Source organism: Bombyx mandarina, chromosome 23 (assembly GCF_030267445.1).
Source record: "Bombyx mandarina strain Sakado chromosome 23, ASM3026744v2".
In the NCBI taxonomy this organism is placed as follows: Eukaryota; Metazoa; Arthropoda; class Insecta; order Lepidoptera; family Bombycidae; genus Bombyx; species Bombyx mandarina.
In genome coordinates, this window is record NC_143229.1 from 13867716 (window position 1) to 13883579 (window position 15864).

A 15864-nucleotide genomic window follows, 5' to 3' on the forward strand; every position below is an offset into this window, starting at 1 on the left:
GATTTAAACTTGAAACCCATCCTCATATTACTGTCTTCTTCTGCTGAATCGGTCTGTTGGTGAAGATCGTGAGTAATTTGAAATGTTGACCACTCGATCCACAATGCTTCCCCACGTCTTCCTGTCCTCAGCGGACTTTATAGCCTCGGTAATTGGCAGGCCAGTGAGCGTCTCTACCAGATCAGACCAGCGGGTAGGTGAGCGTCCGCGTGATCCTCTCCCGTCAACCTGACCAACTACCATCAGCGTCTCTAAGTTATCGGGGCCTCTACGAGCGATGTAGCCGAAGTGCGTAAGAATACGTTGGAAGCAGATAGCGGACAACCTTGTGGCAATACCGAGCCCTTCAGAATGGATAGGTTGGTCCGGCGTACTGTCTATTACTGTCTAAATACTCCCAAACTACATTAGGTAATAATACTTGTTTCGTATGCATATCGAATATGTGTTAAGTATGTCCGATCAATAGTGTTTGGTGAGCTGCCGACCGAGAAATTACTTTCATGCTATCGGCTAGCCGCCGGTCCTGGATATACAATAATGTAAACTAAGATAGAGGCTTGGGTAGTAAACAAAGCAATACATATAATACAACTGTAGAATTCGATGATGTCTCTATGTTAAAGAAATGTGGTAAAATGGAGAGGGGCTAATTCTAAAGATGATTATTAATATTTTTGGAATTATTTTCTGTGTGCCAATTTGTTTGTTTGAGCACGGTACGACTAGATTTTTACGCAGTTTTCTCATGTACACTAACATTAATTTGAATTAGAATAATAGAGATGAATAATAAACTTCGTTTCATTAAAATTTGACGATGCAAAAAAAAAACTGTCATTTGATTTTTTTTGGAATTCAATAGTCACTAACTAACTATTTCTACTTAGATATTATGAGAAAACAAAAATTGTGAATACGAAAGTAGCAGTTATATTCTAAATCACTGCACAGATTTTGACGAAATTCAATATGGGAATAACCTGAGCTGGGAAATAAATAATATAGCATCTTTCGTCGTATTGTCGAGCCCGTGTCCGCGTATGCAAAATTTAATATTATCTACGTAGGTGGAAGCTGCGGACAGAAAGCTAATGAAGAAATACAATGTTTATTCAAGAGTTATTAGAGGTATATTTCTCCTGTATTCTGGGTACGGGAAACATTTTTTTATTGCTTAGTTAGGTGGACGAGCTCACAGCCCATCTGGTGTTAAGTGGTTACTGGAGCCCATAGACATCTACGACGTAAATGCGCCACCCACCTTGAGATTATAAGTTGTAAGGTCTCAAGTATAGTTACAACGGCTGCCCTACCCTTCAAACCGAAATGCATTACTGCTTCACGGCAGAAATAGGTGGTGGTACCTACCCGCGTGGACTCACAAGAGGTTGTACCACCAGTAAAAACGCGTGACTAGTAGCCCAAAAACCTTAAATAAGGTACTTTGATGGCGAATCAGTTGTGGATCACGAACCAATGGGCGGCTTTCAAAAGTTGGGGCATATCTTTCTGATTCAGTTCCGAAATAGCTTTAGTTTAAGCGTGGATTTCAGATTTTAATTCACAACTGAGCTCTTTCCCATTCCCAGCTGTCTTCAATCTGAGAAGCTCGTTATATTCGTCTCACTCGATACAAATTTGTCATTACACAACAACTTAGTAGACAAAGAGATTTATTCTAAGTAATGTTGTTTAATTTTATTACATTTGCAAGTTTTATCGTTCGAAATATAAGTAAAGGCATTCGATACGCTGTTGTTTATGAAAGAAAGAAATCATTTATTTGCCAAGCATAGTGAAAATGAGTTATTACATAAGATAAAAGCAGCGTGTATGCTTTGTCATTATTTGACATGCGAATTTTAGTGCAGTGCAAGATATTATAATATTATATAATTTACCATTCATTCATCCATAATTCAACCAATAATTTAAAAAAATTAAATTGAAATTATTAGTTAATAAGATAAGCTGTGATTGGGTACAATTGTGATTGCATTGCCATCATCCCATCGGGTCGGCTATGTGTGGCCCGTGAATACTAAACGGAATGGAATGCATTCGATTTGAAAGCTTCAATTTCTGCAGTATTGTGTTTAAAGCAGTATTGTTTTTTTAATTGCCCTTGCAGGCAGGCGAGCATACAGCCTACCTGATGGTGAGTGGTTACCGTCGCCCATGGACGTCAGCAATGCCAGGGGCAGAGTCAAACCGCTGCCTACCTCGGCAGTTTGCCTTGATCTTGACATAAGCTGTCATAGACTTTTTCTCAAGAATAGAAATTGTTCATAAGCTCATAATTTGATCGGCATTTTTTTATTTGTATAGGACTCATTTCCAAACCGGTGTTAGCTGAATTCTGTAGTTCATAGACGTCTTAACTTAAATGCCACTCGACATATGTAGAATGTAGACTAAGGCCCAATTATTTATATAATAGATCGTATGCTCGTCAGACAGACAAGCGTCTACGAAGTTAAGATTCATTTAAAAATAAATGCACTAGTTTAGGTACGCTTCGTACATTATCGTCTAGATTTTCCACTTCAATAGAGCGATTTTAAATCAGCTATTCCCGGTATCAGTTATCTGTCAGCAACAGAACCGTTTGGCTGTGAGCTTATCTCAGCGTCTGGGCCGATTCCCTTCCGCTCAGCTAGTTGCAGGTGCTCACTGTAGCAAATATGAGCCTGGAGAACTGTAGCCTAGCGATCAATTGTTTTCTAGGCTATGCATTTAAATCGACTCTGGTAACACCATTTTAAGGGTTCATCAACCTGTAAAGCCTTCAGTGGCTGTTTTATAATGTACCTACTAGTGATCCCCCGATAATTGTAATTCGACTATAGTAATTAATTGAAATTATAAGTTTGTACATTATTATGATTCTATTGTTATACTACTATACTTCTATAATAACAGATTTCGCCAAGACTACACTTTAGACAAATATTAATAAAGACAAACAATATTTAATCTATTCTCAATTTGACCACAGACTATAAGCAATAAGAAAAGTTTGACAATAAACAAATAGTATGCATGCGTGGTGTGTCAAATACTTGGTAGTGTGCGAAATGTATATTTCTTGATTTAATGTATTTTTTTTGTAATCTAATGTATTTTCGCATGTTTAATAGCGAGCTACATGATCGTCATTCGCATTGTGGTTCGCGATGACGTTCGTCGCCCAGAATTGTCCAGTGGCGAGGAGTGTGGTGGTCGCCCACAAAAACTAAAGCCAACTCTAGTAGGAAAACGCTGGATGAGTTAGTGAACGGTGCCTTCTATGCATCATTGTAAAATTCATAAATTATCTGACTATAGATTTTTTTATTTCCCTTGTAGGCGTCGGAGCATACGGCCTACCTGATAGTGAGTGGTTACCGTCGCCCATGGACTTCAGAAATGCCAGGGGCAGATCCAAGCCTCTGCCTACCGTTAAGTACTCTCCACAAGCCTGGTTTGAAGAAGGACATGTAATACAGTCCGCTTAAAGCCGAAAGACGGGGCGTGGATTCCCATAGCCTATTTCAGTAGTCATGTCATATTGCAAACGTAATAAACCGTTTATGGTATCAGAAAAAATGAATTTGCCGCATTGTTTTCGCTAAGTTAATTACAATCCATTATTTCAGTAATTAATTAAAATTCAAATTCATTAAAATATATTTTTATAGGGAAATTAGCGAAGTACTTATTTTAAAAGATCTTATAGTGTATATCTTCTTCGTCATTTGTTCTGCATTAGTATAACCAATCGTGAGCTGCTTCTAAAATTGAACGAATTTACTTTGTTGCTAACTGTACTTACTGAGTGGACAACAGAAATAGTTATGTACCGATGTATTGTTTGATGACTAAGAAAGAATTAACAAGAGACATCCGCATTCGTGCGTCGATTCTAAAGAATATAGTAAAATAAAAAAAATGCGTAAGGTATCCGTCAAGGTGGAATAAAATAATTTTTTACTTTCGCCATTATCTATTCTCGATAGGAGTCCAAATTTTTTCAATTATTCGAAGGTTTCGTTGAGGAGTCAGTGAAAATTATTTTAGATATACAAATCGTCTAATGCTTAGTGTTAAAGACAACTTTTCGATCACAGCTTTATTTATTGAATGTTAAACAGACATTGAAATAGGACAAATTTAGCGATGTTAACGTTCGTGCTTTTACAGTCCTTAAATCATTTCCGACGTTTAGAATACTTATGTATATATAACACAGTTTTCTTGGTCACGGACGACTAAAATGTTACTTGAATATTGCGCTAACTACCGTCTGTTTTTCTATATAAACAATACTGGACTTTAATGACTAATTTCACACAGAACGAACTAATGTATTGATTATGTAGTTTCAATTATATATTATAGTATTTTTGCTATGTTCACGATTACTGGTGGTAGGACCTCCTGTGAGTCCGCACGGGTAGGTACCAGCGCCCCGCCTATTTCTGCCGTGAAGCAGTAATGCGTTTCGGTTTGAAGGGTGGGGCAGCCGTTGTGACTATACTGAGACCTTAGAACTATATCTCAAGGTGTGTGGCGCATTTACGTTGTAGATGTGTACGGGCTAGTAACCACTTAACACCAAGTGGACTGTGAGCTCGTCCACCTATCTAAGCATTAAAAAAAAGGCCTAAGTCGAAGAAAATATCATAATAATATTACAAATTCAATCTTTTGGTTCTTTCACGCGTGCGCGCTATTACGAGTACAAATATCATAAGATCAAATTTTCATCCAATGTCTTCGACCCTATTATACATAGCGGGATGCCGCTGCCGGTTGGGTTTTGTTATGCAGTATACGAACGACCAACGACAATAAAGAAGTGATATCAAACAATTCTGGAGTTCAGGGTTTCCATATTGTTTTTACTTTACATTAAATTTTAAATAAACAGTAGTACTGTATCGGTGATTGCGTGAAGAATTGAGAACGTCGGAGCCTTGGTATTTTGTTTTTATAGCTATAAGAGACGTAATTTAAACGGCGAATGATTACTAAAATGAAAATCTAAGAACAAATATTTCTATTTTTTCCTATTTTTAGACGAAATCTCGAATAAGATTCGGGGTGGAGTCATTCACGGGAAGAGACTTTTGAGAAGTCGTTTTTGTGTTTGTAACAACTTTTGCTCGCATTGGATTCAACACTCGGTCTCTGTAGGGATGATACTAAGATCGATAGTAAATTTACTAAGCTTCACGTGATGTCATTGATATGTGGTATTTTAATTTCGCTGCACACGGCCCCGCTAACCTGCCCTTTCAGTCATTGAAAAGTACGTAAGCAGAAAAGGTATACAGCCCATCTGATGATCAGTGGTTACCCTCTTTAATGAAAACCAGTAATAGCAGGGACACATGCGGACCGCTATCAAAGCCATATAACATATAAAGGACTAAGGACTTTTTGAGCTTATTTAAAGGAAGTAATGTGGGGTATTTATTCTAGAGCCTGACAGTACCCAATCTATAAACGAAGTTAAAAATATCAAAGAATTTTTATGTAAACGGACAAACCAAAGTAAATGTTTATATTGAAAAAAGATAAAGTTGATCATAAATATTATTCGTTGTTTAGAAAGGTCGATTTTGCAGTCGGACAGTAAAAACAATATCGACATGGCCCCATCCCTATCTCTAGAGTAGTGAGGCAGCACTCTCGACGTAGTTTCAACTCCTCGTCTTGCATTATCAACTGTTCTGCATAACTTTTGCGAGTCCACTGACTTCTGCTGCAGGGAATGAAATGGTCTAATTAGTGTTACTGAAAATGTTTACCCTTGTAAAGCATTCATAAAGGTTTAATTAAAATTATAAATGGACGCGTTTGTTTGGCAGTGTTCAGAGCAGAATTTATTTATTCTGTGAATTCACTATGAGTGACGCTCACTAGTTACCATAGATAGGTATAAATTCTTGTTTGAGACCGCTGCTTATGTCATACGAGTATATTCTGTGGCAGTATTCAAATAACCGACAAAACTAAGCTTAAAATTGCTACAGGAAATTAATTAATTCGTATTTATTTCGTATGGCAATATTTTTGTTTTTTTAGGTTTTAATCTGCTAACGAGACCTTTAAGCCAAGTAGTATCGCATTTAAAAAAATGCTTTACATAATCGCCAACAATCGATCTTCGATCATCTCCCTTTCCTAGTACTAGCGAGTGGATAAAAAGGGCAACACAGAAACAGAAGCTCACTTTCTATGAACGAAACTGATGAATAAAACCTTACCTTCATCTAACTATTATTATTAGTAATCCATACCAATTAATCTTCTGATTGAAGGGCCTGTGGGTTCACGCAAGCAAACATCAGAGGACATTTGGTAGCATTCATGTGTTGAGTGGCTCATAGTGTTACTATAGCAAGAGTCAATGGCTGGGATTCGACAGTAAAATAAATCTGCATCTATAAATTAACAAGTGTGTTGTTACCTTTTTGTATTTTACGCTAGTTTTTTTATCAGATTCATTATTTTCAACCCAAGAAGTAGTTCCATATTTGTTATTCTTATGTAACAGTTACATCAAAGCGTGACCGAGGGTTAATTTCGTGAAAGATTCTATTTTACACAAAAATTCAAGAGCACATTAAGCGCCTTCTAAGCTTTAAAACTGATGATAAAAATAAAATGACATTGTTCGTGAAAGCTACCGGATGTGAGGGTCCCGAATTGCCTCGTAAAGCTGTCAGCAGAGTCCGAGGTCAGGATCCGAACCTGTTGCTTTGTGAAGATGGGCCATCTATTTAAACGCTAGCTTTAGGCGGTTTTTATTTGACCGTTAATGCGGTACCGATGTTAATGTCTGACCGTATTTTCAAATATATAAGAATACTAGTTATCCGCCCTCGCTTCGCTTCGTAAACTGTAATTTATTATTAATTTCTCCACTATTTAATGAATGTTACTATACATATAAAGCTTCCTCTTCAATCACTCTATCTATTAAAGAAAACCGCATCAAAATCCGTTGCGAATTTTAGAAGATTTCAGCATACATAGGGATATAGGGACAGAGAAAGTGGCTTTGTTTTACACTATGTAGTGATTTAGGAGCTTAGTTTATTTGATGAAAAGCACTATTGTTACTAACAATTTATGAACGTAAATAAACAGTTTAACTGACACTATCTTATGACTGAATGTAGTGTAAATGAGGAATAGTCACTTCATGTAATATGTGAATTATTGTAACAACAGATGCTGTAAGTTAGGATTCGTAACACTGCTTTTTTGTTGCACCAGACGGGTCAACGATCTGCCGGTCAATTTGATGTTGAATGATTATAAGAGTACATAGACATCACAACAGAATACCTCCCTCCTCTTTAAGCTGGAATGTATTTACTTCGCGAGTTCGGAGTACTTCGCGACAAAAATAAACAGGATAGCATTTACTACCCGTGCGGGCATACGAAAAGCCCACCAATTATGCAAATTCATAAATTTCTGTAATTCGACTTCGTATATTATACAAAATTATTGTACCATAGTGTATGTCGTTAGGAAATTAATGTCAAGTACGTTGATTCATTAGAGGAATTGGTACTTGCTAGCTGAATTTGAACACTAGCATAGCTGCAACGCTTAATACTACTACAGCGAGACGTCTCATTCCTTATGCCACAACGACTTCATTAATGACTTATAATTAATAAAGCTCATTAACAACTAGATCTATAGTTGCTCTGAACTGCAACTATATCTGTAGTGACAACTATAGTTACTTATCATGAAACCAAAGATGCAAGTTTCAACAAAAATGGCTTCCCCGCCTTGCAGAGTGAACAACACATTATACCACAATAGAAACAGCGGAACGGTATTACCATATCTGAATAGTCGCTATCGCACATGATAAATATCACCTCTATTGTAGGTACAGACGACAGTGCAGTAGTTAACGAGAATTAAAATAAAACAAGCTAAATAGTAATACAATGAAAAAAAAATTATAATTATCAAGTTCAGAATAAAACTATTTCACTTAAGTGACAAAAAAAAAAAATACAGCTAATTAGGGGAAAAGTAATGGATTCAAAATTTTATAGGGTTCATGATTACGAAGATAAATTTATACACGTAAGATACTGAGCGATCAGAGTCCGTGTAATCTTAAAGTTAATAACAGACTCATACTAAATAGAATCCGCATTTCATATTTACAAGAAAAATGAAAACTTAATTATGACAGAGCCATCCAAAGCCGGGTGGTCTTTCACATGAGAGACGGACAATGTCCCTGTACCACCAGTTTATCGTCGTTTCTACCAACACTAATTGATCATCTTATCATAATTCCCACGAAAAGCCTTTTCATTCAAACAAAAGGTTGATCCCCCTGAGTGAGAGGTCCGTTGAAACTGGACGTAATTAATCACTAAAGGCTTTTAAAGAAGGATATTATATGAGATTAAGTACGCTTTATGCCGGCTACCAATTATGTGTCGCTAAGCTGCGAAATTTTTATGTGTTATCAAGTGTAGCACAGCTATCGTTGTAAATGAATTGAGCATTCAGATGTACGTATGTAGGGAAATATTTAGGTTCAATGATTTTAACAATTTAGACGGTTGTGTGAGGAGGGAGTCTCTTAAAATATTTAAACCTTCTGTATCGAAGAGGATATACGCGAGAAAGGCATTAATGCAAAGAAATGGAAAAAGAGAATATAGAAATATTTTTTAATACCAGATATACTGCGCGTAGTTCACATTGCACTAATCTTTTTGCACTTGAAGTTCAGAAAAACAACATCCCATACTTTAATCTCATTGTTAGAATGGTACATTATAATGAGTTGGCAAGTACCAACACTATTTGAAAATAGTTTTTATAAATATTGTAAATTAGTTAAATATATTCTCAAATAATTAATATTGTCCGGTTAATGATACATTAGATTTAATTTAATTAGATAGTAACTTACATAATATGTGTGTGAGTGTGTGTGCGTGCGATTATGTGGGTGTGTATGTACCTAGTCTTGCCATAAATACTGAGACAAAGGAAAAAAAAATCTATTGCAAGCAACATTTATTACTTTTACAGTGTGTTAGTTTAATACATAAATATAAAACAATTTAAAGTATAAAAAGCTTATTCGAAGTGGTCTCCATTGGCTGCAATACAGTCCTTTAAACGTTGAGTTATCAATAGAAGCACGCACTCTTTCCATGAGAAAATTTTTCACTACCAATCGTACGGATTGTTTTAGGGACTCCAAACTATCATGGCGCTTAGAGCAAGCCTCTAAAACTGACCATAAATCACAATCCAGCGGATTAAGATCGGGACTAGACGACGGCCAGTCTTCAGCTCTGATGAAGTCCGAAACGTTCGTTTCCAACCAAGACTGCGTACCCCGAGCTTTATGACCTGGCGCCGAGTCTTGCTGGAAGGACCATTCTTGATTATTGAACATGGTGTTGTTAAGGGGCTGCACTACCTTCTCAAGAATGGTATCTTGATACACTTGTGCCGATGTTTTGATACCTTTTTCACAAAAGTATGGCTCAGTCACTAATTCATAGCTAATACCCCACCAAACCATCACTGAAGTCGGATAGTGCCCACGTTGCACTCTGTCAACTAATTAGGAAGCTTCCTTAGAGCTTTGAGCATAAATACGGTCATTTTGTTTGTTAAAATGTTGCTCAATTGTAAAAAAAATCTCATCCGTAAACAAAAATTTTCTATGACCTCCCTTTGCGTACCGCTTCAGTAGTTGTTTCGTTTTTACCACCCTATTCTCTTTTAAATTATCAATTAAGAAATTACCAGTACGTCTCTTATAGGCTGCATGTCCTAAGTCATCTTTTAAAATACGCGACATGGTTACACAACCCGCTACACAAACATTTTACTAATACCAAGCTTATGGAAAGTTTTAAAAAATGCATTTGGCCCCATACCTACTTTGTGTAATGCAATCACAGCGATTCGGTTCTCTTTATCACCCCACCCCATTTTAATATCGCAGAATATTGTACAATGTATTGGCGCCAATATGAGAAAACTCAATGAGCAATCATATAAAAATGACAGATTCCAAATTCAAATGTAATATTTTGTTTATTTTTAATTGTAACAGTATTTATGGCCAGACTAAGTATTTACAAACAAGGTATTTAGGCATCTATTCAGTTGTTATAATTTTTCTGTATGCACTTGTTTTGAATTGCAAGCCAGATTGTAGGTATATTAAATTTTTAAACTTATAATTTCTATAGTTGTAATTTGTTTTGTGCATCCATAAAGGAAAAAAATATATAATGTATGTTGTGCCGAAATCGCACAGTGGGATAAGGGCGAGAAGAAGTAGAAGATGATTTTAATGGCGGTGGTAGCTTTACTGGTGGTAGGATCTCTTGTGAGTCCGCACATGTAGGTACCACCATCCCACCTATTTCTGCCGTGAAGCAGTAATGCGTTTCGGTTTGAAGGGTGGGGAAGCCGATGTAACTATACTGAGACCTTAGAGCTCATATCTCAAGGTGGGTGGCGGCATTTACGATTTAGACGTCTATGGGCTCCAGTAATCACTTAGCACCAGGTGGGTTGTGAGCTCGTCCACCAATCTAATCAATAAATTTTTTTTAAGAATAACGTCATATTTAATAAACGACTAGCTGATCCGGCAGACTTCGCAGTGCCTCAATCGATAAATAGAAGACCTAACCTTTTGTATAAAATAAACTAAAAACAAACAAAAGGAATCCGTCCGAGGAGGGACACATCAAAGGAAAAACAAAATTGTTATTTTTATTTAATTCCGAGCATTTTCGCACGCAAATTAATTGCAGACTGATTTGTCAGTTATTTACAAAAATAAGCCTCATGACATCGAAAATTTAGGGTTCGGAGAATCACTCAAAATAATGGAAAAAGAGTTCCGCCACGGTAGCCATAGCGGTAGCCACGGCTCACAACATTAATGACGTGTGCGGAGTGAACACTACAAACGAGCGCACGACTCGTGATTGGTTTGAATGCTTCCGACATGGAAATTTTAATCTAAAAATGAACCGCCCGAAAACTAAAGTCAACAGCGTGGAAGCTGACGATGCTCAATCTACCGCTGAGTTAGTAGCTTTCAACGTTAGCGTCAAAATAATATTGGTCCATTTGGAAAATCTAATGAATAAGCCTTTTTCGAATATTTCTTACAATAATCTAAATTACACTCACATTTAGCTGAAATTCGATATATGATGATTCATCTCATGATGGGGATGCGTCACTAACGTCATCATTATGAAAACTGTTACTTAGACCTTATATCAGAAGGCATATGGGAGTATTTCCGTTATATTACCTATCTGTGAGTTTCAGTAATTGCTTCATGGCAGAACTTTAAAGATATTAGGCCATCAGAGATAAGTATTCAGTAGGTTCTTCATTAAAAGCTATGAATCCTGTTCATTAAGGCTTAAGTAAAAGAAAGCCCTTTTACAGCTTTACGGTAAAGCTCTGTCGCCAGGGACGCTACAGCGTAATACAGTTCTCTCTGTTTTTCTGTTAGGGTCAATTTTGTGAGAGATAGCGTTTTAAGGTTTTAAAAAAGAGCGATTAACTGGTGATAGGTCGTTTTATGACTCGGCGTGGGTCGATAACACCACCCTGTCTACTGTATTTTTGCCGCGTAGCAGTAATGCGTTCCGATGTGAAGAATAGGAAAACGGTTGTACTATAAGACTGGGATTTAGAACGCTTGTTTTAAAGTGCATTTCGGTATTTGTGTTGTTAATGTTTATAGGCACTTAAAACAATAACAGCAACCACTTAACACAATTTGTGCCGTGAATTTGTTAGCCCGCGCAATGAAAAAGTAGGAGCATTAGTCTCTTGTATGCGTTAATATGAAATGCACTGTATTATTGCAACGATTAGTGCGGCTCCATCTTCAAACCGTGGTGTATCAAAGCTATTCCTACTCGAAGTATAATGAGCCAACTGATGTGGTTTGTCTAATGAATTGCGTCCTTTCTAGAAAGGCTTGTATATTTCTATTACGATATTTAGTTTTTTGGCTTTTTATTCCTACCTTTTTGCTGGTAGCCTAAGATGCTATTCTTGCTACGCACGGACGAGTAAGTGATTTACTAACATTAACCCTAGCAAGAGCAGTGCTTCGCAGAATATACTAGCGAATCGGGATCGCGATCCACTGAAAAGATCAGACTAGAAACTCAGTGGGTTAGTTCGCTCATCTAAAAAGTTCCGAGAGTGAATCCAGGGATCCGACAAGACATGTTTCGTGCGACGGCAGCTTTGAGTTACCATACGCTTAGGTGGGCATTGACGATGACAGCCAACAAAAATATTGCTGTTTTGTAAACAAAAGAATAAAAACGCTACCGCTTGTGTTTGAAGGCAACGTCGGAGGCTTAGTGTATTCGCGGGAGCATTGTGAAGGGTTCACTCGTCGGTTATAATAATTCCTATTGTCACTCGTCGCTGAATACGTTCCGCTGAGTTTCTTCGCGTTTTATATGTGCCGTAAGACTTCAAGATGAGGGTAATAGAGAATCATCGTAATAAACGTATTTACAAAAGGTCTGATCTATAGAACAACTCAAGATTTTTAGAGCACAAAAGATGATTAGAGTTGAACGAAGCATTAAAAGATTATACGGCTTTTTTTTTAATTAAAAATAATTTAGGAATAACGATGCTTCGAGTTTGGTTTACTCTGTTATATATCGAAAGGGATCATGCCAGCGGATGTATCATTTTCGGTCACGGAATCCACAGAGAATCTACCAGACTAAATGTTGGAATTATATTACTTACGTAACCATGAAAAGCTTAGAATAGGTATACATATAATATTACTAGCGACCCGCTCCAGCTTCGCTCGGGTCTTTAACAAAAATTTCAACATAAAAAATTATAATACACACACATCAATCCTTTTCTATTTGCGTTAGGTTACTAAAAAAAGAAAATTATAAAGATAGTATTGAATATTATTATTTTAATGAACTTTTATTTTCATTTAATTTTTTTTTATCTCTTTATTTATTTATTTTATATTATGATTCTTCTAATTTTCGTAAAAAGGTCATACATACAAAACTGAAACCATTGAGTTTATTGAGTCAAAGCTGCACTATAAACGATATTCGACGTTGTTTTATTTTTTTTAAATAAAAGAACCCTTATCGTGGCATAACTATAAGAGTTTAGATATTCTCGAGTTGGCAATCTATCGGCTATAGTTTTTGACATATCATCATTTTCCTGCCCCGCTCCTAGTCACCTGGGGTCGGCGCAACATGTTTTCTCCTTCGATACTCCTCTATCATATAACACATCTTCGCTCACTCCCCCCTTACACATATCGTCTTTCACAAGTTTCACACAATCCATCCATTTTTTCTTAGGTCTACCTCTTCCTCTAAAGCCTTCCACATTTATAGTTAAAACTCTCATAACAATCTCATTGTCGCTTCTAGTTTAGTTTTTGACATAGTTTATGACATATGCGTATGTCCCGCTATCTATTTCTGTCGTAAAGCGACTAAAAGACTGCGGCAAACACTAAAATACCATTGAGACTACGAACTCAAGTCTCTTGAAACGTTAGGACATTCATGTAGTGTATACATAATAACACTAGATATTTTCCTTTTCTAAATATTATCGTTGTATCAACTGCGCAACTGAGGGTTTTAAAGTTCTTTGGTCACATCTCCAGAAAAGAGCACTAATTGGAGAGACTCGTAGTCCAGGGCCGGGTGGAAGGCAGGAGATCACGCGGCCGCTCACAGACCCGCTGGACTGACCTAATAAAGAACTGAGTCCCCTATGGTCGAAAGTACTCGAAGCGCCTCGAACCGCCAGACCTGGAAGCGCATTGCCCGGGGGGCGTTCCTCGGGAGCATGGGTAACCTAACGGGTCCTTCTGCAAATACATCGTCAGCGCAACCACGACCATTCTGACAAGAGTGTCCGACTGAGAAGAATAAAAATATATCATCGCTGTGGTAAATGGTATGCATAAAATCAGAGATCGAAACGACATCTCACCGTAGCTTGTGTCATTACTTCGCGGACAGCGGCTGTGAAAGGTTGTGTCGACTAGCTGAATACTTAAATGTCGTTTTAAATCTGTTATTCGACTTCTTACTTGATTAAATTGTTATCAGAGACCTACCGAACGCCACAATCGACGTATTGATACTTAATGTAATTCTCGGTGAGAACTTAGCGTAAAGTGACCACGTTATTAGGTACATTAAACAGTTTATCGCTGAGATTAATAGCTGCTAAGATCACTCACTCGTCTATTCGAATACCCCAGCGGCCTTTTCATATCGCTGCGTCATTTCCTGAACGTTTAGTAAAACATGACGAGTCATTCCCTGGACATACTAAACTCACCCACCCAAATACTTTATTTCTTGTTGTTGATATCCGTAAATAGATTAAATCAGTTATCGGATAACCACCGGTAACCGTACTTAGCTGGCGACAGAGACAGTTTCAAAAATAACATAAAATAACGAAATAATGTATAAGTAACAGGAATAACAAAAAAACAAAATGTGTGCAATTCAAACGTGGTAGAAGTGAAACCTTCCAAAATTAAAATACAATTATCCTAAACGTCTTAAGTATATGTAAAATTTTGTCATTAGTAAATAATTGTAAGGTAGCGCCTTCTGTAAATTGATATTTTAATTTCACGTATAATCCTAAATTAAAATTCACTACAAGAGCTTTCATACACACGTTAGTATTAAAAAATCTCACAGATGGCGCTGTATTAAATAGTATGTATATTTCTGTCTCATTCTTTGCTGGCTTCATCCTACACATTTTTGTATTTGTGTCTCTTACCTGTCGTTTTTTCCGTTGCATCCGGTTTGAAATCACAACGATTCTAAAGAAGTTTTCACTTCAAAAAGATAGATAGAAAAAAGATAAAAGATTTTTATTTTGCCTGTTAAGATCTAAGATACTTAAAACAAAAAAACGGTACACTGTGACAAGAAATCGCTGAAGAAACTTTATAACTCATACACCCTATTTACTTTAGCACCTAAGGATGCCTTAAAACAACGCTTATTGCTCCCTTCACATCCGAAAGACATCTTAATCTTTAACTTACAAGCACACAAAAACTTTGAAACACTCAATTTAAGTTCGGAGTGTTAGCTTACGAGCTTAAAAGTGTTCTCGGAATTCGTTTTAAATTTTCCGAAGGGAAGTTGAAACAGCTTAATTAAAAAAAAAAAGTAAATTGCTTAACTCGAGGAGATAAGAAGCTGATAATGTTTCTTTAATTAAACTTGCTTGTTGGTACGGTTAAGTGTTTCAGCGGGAAGTATTTAAATAAAATGTTTTAAATATGTATTGTGTGTGTATGTGTGTGTTAAATATGTATGTACAAATGTATTTCGGTATTTTGATTTCTTCATTCCGACGAGTTCAATACTTTTTCGGTTTCCGTTCTTAAATAAAAAAAAATAAAAAACCTTTAGATTTAATAAGTATATTGGAATTTCGATAATAAATTGACAGATTAAGAATTATTTTCTGAAAAATTTCTATAGATTGAGTATTCTTTTTTTTCCTACCTATGCTGATAGCCTTGAGACGCTATTTCAGCTTCTCCTTGACGTGTAGGTGAGCTCAAGGGGCTTAAACCAGGAGTGTTGCTAACACTGGCCCTAGCACGAGCAGTGCTTCGCGGAATATACCACTGGATCGGAAACGCGACCCACTGAGAAGATCCGGCGAGAAACTCAGTGGGGTAAATTGAGCGTGGGACAGCTCCCATGAATGTGTTTGTTTCGAACCCTTCAAATGTTCAGTTAGATCTTTCCA

The 15864-nt window shown here is 36.8% G+C and overlaps 1 protein-coding gene across 1 annotated transcript in view; it reads left to right on the top strand.

Moving 5' to 3' along the window:
* Positions 1–15864, top strand: part of LOC114251617 (uncharacterized) — a 179404-nt gene that overhangs the window by 93674 nt on the left and 69866 nt on the right. The gene's annotated exons all lie outside the window — the stretch shown is intronic.